The 8206-nt window shown below is 36.7% G+C and overlaps 1 long non-coding RNA gene across 1 annotated transcript in view; it reads left to right on the forward strand.

The window, feature by feature from the left end:
* The first annotated feature begins 6335 nt into the window (after window positions 1-6335).
* Window positions 6336-8206, forward strand: part of LOC131423679 (uncharacterized) — a 13943-nt gene continuing 12072 nt past the window's right edge. Inside the window, exon 1 of the long non-coding RNA XR_009225550.1 lies at window positions 6336-7521. This is a non-coding gene — a long non-coding RNA (uncharacterized LOC131423679). The remainder of the gene's footprint in view (window positions 7522-8206) is intronic.

Consider the following 8206-nt stretch of genomic DNA (forward strand, 5'->3'; position numbering starts at 1 on the left):
CGGAACCCCAAATCCTAGAAGCCTACAGGACGCCGAATGTGCAAAATCATAAGAGACCCACACCTAGACACATTATAATGAAGATGCCCAACATACAGAATAAGGAGAGAATTTTAAAAGCTACAAGAGAAAGGAAGCAGATCACATTTAGGGGTAAGCCAATCAGGATAACAGGTGATCTTTCAACACAGACTCTGAAAGCTAGAAGATCCTGGAATAACATATTTCAAACACTGAAAGAAAATGGGTTCCAACCAAGAATTGTGTATCCAGCGAAATTAAGCTTCAGGATGGAAGATGAAATTAAAACCTTCCACGATAAACAAAAGTTAAAAGAATTTGCAGCTAGAAAACCATCTCTTCAAAACATCCTTGGCAAAACATTACAGGAAGAGGAAATGGAAAATAACAATGAAAACCAACAGTGGGAGGTAGGACACTAAAGGGGGGAAAATAATCAAAGAGGAAAACAAACCATGTTTAGTAACATAAATAAACAAATATGGCTGGAAGAACAACCCATATCTCAATAATAACCCTAAATGTTAATGGCTTAAACTCACCAATCAAGAGACACAGGCTAGTAGAATGGATCACAAAACAAGACCCAACAATATGCTGCCTACAGGAGACGCATTTGATAGGAAAAGACATACATAGGCTGAAGGTGAAAGGTTGGGAAAAATCATATCACTCATATGGACTTCGGAAACAAGCAGGAGTATCCATACTCATATCAAATAAAATAGATTTCAAGCCAAAGTTAATCAAAAGGGATAAAGAGGGACACTACATACTGCTCAAGGGAACCATACACCAACAAGACATAACAATCATAAATATATATGCCCCAAACAATGGTGCAGCTATGTTCATCAAACAAACTCTTCTCAAGTTCAAGAGTCTAATAGACCACCATACAATAATCATGGGAGACTTCAACACACCTCTATCACCACTGGACAGATCTTCCAAACAAAAGTTGAATAAGGAAACTATAGAACTCAATAACACAATTAATAACCTAGACTTAATTGACATATATAGAATATACCACCCAACATCAAGCAGTTACACTTTTTTCTCAGCAGCACATGGATCCTTCTCAAAAATAGATCATATATTATGTCACAGGGAAACTCTTAGACAATATAAAGGAGTAGAGATAATACCATGCATCCTATCTGATCATAATGGAATGGAACTGAAAATCAACGATAAAAGAAGGAAGGGAAAAGAATACTTCACTTGGAGAATGAACAATAGGTTACTGAATGATCAATGGGTTATAGAAGACATCAAGGAAGAAATTAAAAAATTCTTAGAGATTAATGAAAACACAGACACAACATATCGGAATCTATGGGACACACTGAAAGCAGTTCTAAGAGGAAAATTCATTGCTTGGAGTTCATTCCTTAAAAAAAGAAAAAACCAACAAATAAATGATCTCATACTTCATCTCAAAATCCTTGAAAAAGAAGAGCAAAACAACAGCAAAAGAAGTAGAAGGCAAGAAATAATTAAAATCAGAGCTGAAATTAATGAAATCGAAACAAAAGAAACAATTGAAAAAATTGACAAAACTAAAAGTTGGTTCTTTGAAAAAATAAACAAAATCGACAGACCCTTAGCCATGCTAGCGAAGAGAAGAAGAGAGAGAACTCAAATTACTAACATACGGGATGAAAGAGGCAATATCACAACAGACACTTCAGAAATACAGAAGATAATCAAAAATTATTTTGAATCCTTATACTCCAATAAATTAGAAGATAGTGAAGGCATAGATAAATTTCTTAAGTCATATGATCTGCCCAGATTGAGTCAGGAGGATATAGACAACCTAAACAGACCAATATCAATTGAGGAAATAGAAGAAACCATCAAAAGACTACCAACTAAGAAAAGCCCAGGACCTGATGGGTATACAGCAGAGTTTTACAAAACCTTTAAAGAGGAACTAATACCAATACTTTTCAAGCTACTTCGGGAAATAGAAAAAGAGGGAGAACTTCCAAATTCATTCTACGAGGCCAACATCACCCTGATACCTAAACCAGACAAAGACACTTCAAAGAAAGAAAACTACAGACCAATATCTCTAATGAACCTAGATGCAAAAATCCTCAATAAAATTCTGGCCACTCGGATACAAAAACTTATCAAAAAAATTGTGCACCATGATCAAGTAGGATTCATCCCTGGGATGCAAGGCTGGTTCAATATACGGAAATCAATAAATGTTATTCACCACATCAATAGACTTAAAAATAAGAATCATATGATCATCTCGATAGATGCGGAAAAAGCATTTGACAAAGTACAGCATCCCTTTATGTTCAAAACTCTAGAAAAACTAGGGATAACAGGAACATACCTCAATATTGTAAAAGCAATCTATGCTAAGCCTCAGGCTAGCATCATTCTGAATGGAGAAAAATTGAAGGCATTCCCTCTAAAATCTGGAACAAGACAGGGATGCCCTCTCTCACCACTTCTGTTCAACATAGTTCTCGAAACACTGGCCAGAGCAATTAGACAGACGAAAGAAATTAAAGGCATCAAAATAGGAAAAGAAGAATTTAAATTATCACTATTTGCAGATGACATGATTCTATACCTAGCAGACCCAAAAGGGTCTACAAAGAAACTATTAGAGCTAATCAATGAATTCAGCAAAGTGGCAGGATATAAAATCAACACGCATAAATCAAAGGCATTCCTGTATATCAGTGACAAATCCTCTGAAATGGAAATGAGGACAACCACTCCATTCACAATATCTTCAAAAAAAATAAAATACTTGGGAATCAACCTAACAAAAGAGGTGAAAGACTTATACAATGAAAACTACAGAACCCTAAAGAGAGAAATAGAAGAAGATCTTAGAAGATGGAAAAATATACCCTGTTCATGGATAGGCAGAACTAATATCATCAAAATGGGGATATTACCAAAAGTTCTCTATAGGTTTAATGCAATGCCAATCAAAATCCCAACGGCATTTCTTGTAGAAATAGAGAAAGCAATCATGAAATTCATATGGAAAAACAAAAGACCCAGAATAGCAAAAACAATGCTAAGCAGGAAGTGTGAATCAGGCGGTATAGCGATACCAGACTTCAAACTATACTACAGAGCAATAGTAACAAAAACAGCATGGTACTGGTACCAAAACAGGCAGGTGGACCAATGGTACAGAATAGAGGACACAGAAACCAATCCACAAAACTACAACTATCTTATATTTGATAAAGGGGCTAAAAGCATGCAATGGAGGAAGGATAGCATCTTCAACAAATGGTGTTGGGAAAACTGGAAATCCATATGCAACAAAATGAAACTGAATCCCTTTCTCTCGCCATGCACAAAAGTGAATTCAAAATGGATCAAGGAGCTTGATATCAAATCAGAGACACGCCGTCTGATAGAAGAAAAAGTTGGCTACGATCTACATACTGTGGGGTCGGGCTCCAAATTCCTCAATAGGACACCCATAGCACAAAAGTTAATAACTAGAATCAACAAATGGGACTTACTCAAACTAAAAAGTTTTTTCTCAGCAAAAGATACAATAAGAGAGGTAAATAGAGAGCCTACATCCTGGGAACAAATCTTTACTCCTCACACTTCAGATAGAGCCCTAATATCCAGAGTATACAAAGAACTCCAAAAATTAGACAATAAGAGAACAAACAACCCAATCAACAAATGGGCCAAGGACCTGAACAGACACTTCTCAGAGGAGGACATACAATCAATCAACAAGTACATGAAAAAATGCTCACCATCTCTAGCAGTCAGAGAAATGCAAATCAAAACCACCCTAAGATACCATCTCACTCCAGTTAGATTGGCAGCCATTATGAAGTCAAACAACAACAAGTGCTGGCGAGGATGTGGGGAAAAGGGTACACGTGTACATTGCTGGTGGGACTGCAAATTGGTGCAGCCAATTTGGAAAGCAGTATGGAGATTTCTTGGAAAGCTGGGAATGGAGCCACCATTTGACCCAGCTATTCCCCTTCTCGGTCTATTCCCTAAAGACCTAAAAAGAGCATGCTACAGGGACACTGCTACATCGATGTTCATAGCAGCACAATTCACAATAGCTAGACTGTGGAACCAACCTAGATGCCCTTCAATAAATGAATGGATAAAAAAAATGTGGCATTTATACACAATGGAGTATTACTCTGCATTAAAAAATGACAAAATCATAGAATTTACAGGGAAATGGATGGCATTAGAGCAGATTATGCTAAGTGAAGCTAGCCAATCCCTAAAAAACAAATGCCAAATGTCTTCTTTGATATAAGGAGAGTAACTAAGAACAGAGTAGGGTCGAAGAGCATGAGAAGAAGATTAACATTAAACAGGGATGAGAGGTGGGAGGGAAAGGGAGAGAGAAGGGAAAATGCATGGAAATGGAAGGAGACCCTCAGAGTTATACAAAAGTACATACAAGAGGAATTGAGTGGAAGGGGAAAAATAATATAAGGGGGACAAACGAATGTCAGTAGAGGGAGCAGAGAGAGAAGAGGGGAGGGGAGGGGAGGGGAGGGGAGGGGGGATAGTAGAGGATAGGAAAGGCAGCAGAATACAACAGACACTAGTATGGCAATATGTAAATCAATGGATGTGTAACTGATGTGATGCTGCAATCTGTATATGGGGTAAAAATGGGAGCTCATAACCCACTTGAATCAAAGTGTGAAATATGATATATCAAGAACTATGTAATGTTTTGAACAGCCAACAATAAAAAATTAAAAAAAAAAAACCCAGCTCTGGAATAGGCCTATGGGACCCTGGTAAAGTTATTTAATTTCTCTAAGAAATATTATGTCTCTGGGTGTGTCTCTGGTGCATGCCTGTAATCCTAGAAGTTCAGGAGACCAAGGCAGAAAAATCTCAAGTTCAAAGCCAGTCTCAGCAACTTAGGGAAGCCCTAAGCAACTTAGTAGGACCCTGACTCAAAATGAAAAAATAAAAAGATTTGGGGATGTGGGGACGTGCCTCATTGGTTAAGTGCCCCTGGGATCAATTCCTGGTATAATAAAAAAAAAGCCAAAGAAAAAGAAAGATTATGTGAAGTGATATGTATCAAGTCTTCTAGGAGCTGGGGCTGGGCCTCACACCTGTGAAGTACTGGGTTCGCCATGGAAAAAAATAAAGGAATAAATGAAGATACTGTGTCCATCTGCAGCTAAAATAAAAAAAAAAAAGATTTCTAAGCATAGTGCATGGTAGGAACTCATGTGCAATAAATGACAGTGAAACTAGCTGTTCATTAACTTCACTTCTTACTATTTTGGGAAATTCCTTATGTTTTAGGTTTAATAGGGATGTAGAGCCAGTGTGTTACTATGGAACCTTCCATAAAATACCAGATCCTCCCTTTTCCAGCCTCCCATGTGACTAGAATAATCATGTGACCCTAGGCTTAGCCAACCAGTCACTCATACTCTGAATCTGAGTCAGGAGTTACAGTCACAAAGGAGCAGGATAGGACAATGTATCCTAGCTAGAGTGGCCACTGTGACAGCTCATGAATTCTGTGGGGCAGCCATGCATGAGGCTTCCAGAGTCATCTCTGGCAGAGGAACTGTTAGCTGTGATAAACAGGGTAGGGTGGTGGGGGCAACAAGTCCACTCTGAACCTGATTTATGGCATGAAATATGGTCCTATCTGTTGCCTGGCCGCCCTTGTTCCTGCCAATTTTGAGTCTGGTTCTCCAGCTTTCCTGATGATTCTGCGAGCTAACTGATGCCATTTCAAAAAATTCACTTTCTCCTTAAGTCAGAAAGAATTGGTTTCCATGGCTTAGCTTTAAGAACTCTGATTAGGGTGACTGTTCCGTCAATCTTTAAGCTATGTACTTTTAGTGAATTAGTCTGGAAATATATTCTGGAAGGACTGTTATTTTATCTGAGTCTGCAAACCCCATGAGGACAGTAAGCATATTTGCCCTATTCACCCCATATCCTCAGTGCCTAGAAAAATGTCTGGTTATGTAGTAAATGCTTAGCAAATATTGACAGAAGTGGGTGAATTATGGAAACAGACAGAGCAATTACAATGACATATTATATTATCCTCTCCAAAGGGGTTACAAACTACATATAAAGCAATCATAATCTGGCACTCCTGCTACAGAAGTTATAGGATAAAAAAAATAACTGCTTGATACCTTTTTATTCACAAGGATGAGCATTTTATAGAGAGGAAGAGAAGAGTATAAGAGGTAGAAATTACAGAGCTTATAATTTAGGTAACATGGAAGTAGGGAAATTGAAATTTCTGTCATAATAACTGGCTCAATAATATATATGATTTTTTTTTTCTCACACAGGTTAAACAACTGATGCTTTACAGTATACTGTGTTGCTAAGCTATGATATTCAGAAAGTTAGGTATCTTAATTGCATTTTCCAATTGCAATATTTTACTGGTGACAGGCTTATCAAGGTGTAGCCCATCATAAGCTAAAAAGAATCTGCATGTCCTCACAATGACCGAATCCCAGCTTTGCATCACAGAACAACATGGGAACTTCAAACTTTGCAACTAAATTAAAGTTGCAGTGCACAACTAGCACTCTCTGAACCTGGCTGAGAAAAGTAAAAATCCTCTCTGGAAGAAGGTAACTTTAATTTATGCCTCAAATTGTTTCTACAAATAAGTTTCCAAATACACAAGAAGTAAAAGTACATTGCAGTAAAGAAACCATAAGCAAGAGTCCATCAAAAAGACCAGAAAATGAAACCCTGAGGGACCCTGGTATTATAATTATCAGACACAGAATATGAAACAAAAGTGTTTGGTGTATTCAAGGAGCAAAAGGAAGGGCATAAAGTTTTAAGGAACAGAAGCTATAACCTGCAATAAGACAAAAAATGGAATTCTAGAACTAAAAATGACAAAAATAAAAATTAAAAACTAAGTGGACAGGTTTAGAAGCAAATTAAACACAGCTGAAGAGAAAAAAAATAGGTGAGAAGAATTTAGTCAGAAAGAAGCATAAAGCCACAAAAGATGGAAAAATGTAGAAAGAAAGTAAGAGACCTAGGATATGTGAACAGATTTAATATATTTTTAACTGGAAGAGAGAAGCTAGAAACTTGGCAGGGGCAACTTAGAGATAATGATTCAAAGTAACCCAGAACTGATGAAAGACATCAATTCACTCTAAGAAGTTGAACATCTCAAGTAGGATTTTGAAAAGAAAAAGAAAAAAGAAACCCAAATTCACATAGTGAATTGTGGAAAAATAAAGCTGAAAAGCAACCAGAAAAAAGAGAGACAGATTTTCTTTGGAGGAACAACAGCTAGACTAACAGCTGACTTCTCAATAAGAACCATGGAAGTTGGAAGCTAGCAAAATAACTTCAGTGTACTGAAAAGGAAATGTAGTCACATGTGGCATAGCAACACTTCCGTCAGCAAGGGACTGTGTATTTGATACTGCCCCATAAGATTATATTGCCTGGTGATGTCACAGCCATCTAAGTTTGGTAAGTACTCTCTGGTGTTTGTATAATGAGAAAAATCACATTATGAAGCATTTCTCACAATATGTCCTGGTTGTTAAGTGACATATTGGTGTAACTACCAACTTAGAACTTTTATCCCTTGAAAATATTCTTCAAGAAAGAAGGTGAAACTAAATAAAGATATTTTCAGACAATCAGATACTGAAAGATTATGCCACAAAATAATCTATACGAAAGGAGATTTGGACAGAAAGAAAATTAATGCCTGATGCAAATTTAGAGAGGTGTAAAGAATGAAGGGCAATGAAAGTGATAAATATGTAGATCAATCTAAATGAAAGTTGAACATGTAAAACACTAATAATAATGTCTTGTGGAAATTGCAAAATAGTACATAGAGAGAGAATACTATATATTGCATATAAGTGAGAGAGTGAATTAGGTTAAAAACAGAGTTCTAACAGCTTGGTATTATCTAAGAAGAGAGTAAGTAAGCATGAAATTTGACATTCGACTTTGGCAGGTCACAGAAGGATGCTGTAGTTTCTACAATAATTATTTAAGACAAAAAGTATAAAACTGTCAAATTTAGAGGGAGAAATACAATCACAAAAAAATTAAAAATCCAGAAGTAGGCAAGAAAGAGGAGGAAAAGTAATACAGAATACTTGGCAAATTTAGAGATTGCATAACTGAAACCAAATTA

This window comes from Marmota monax, unplaced genomic scaffold (genome assembly GCF_021218885.2).
Source record: "Marmota monax isolate L192 unplaced genomic scaffold, Marmota_monax_Labrador192_F-V1.1 WCK01_AAM20220418_F8-fsc00056, whole genome shotgun sequence".
NCBI lineage: Eukaryota > Metazoa > Chordata > Mammalia > Rodentia > Sciuridae > Marmota > Marmota monax.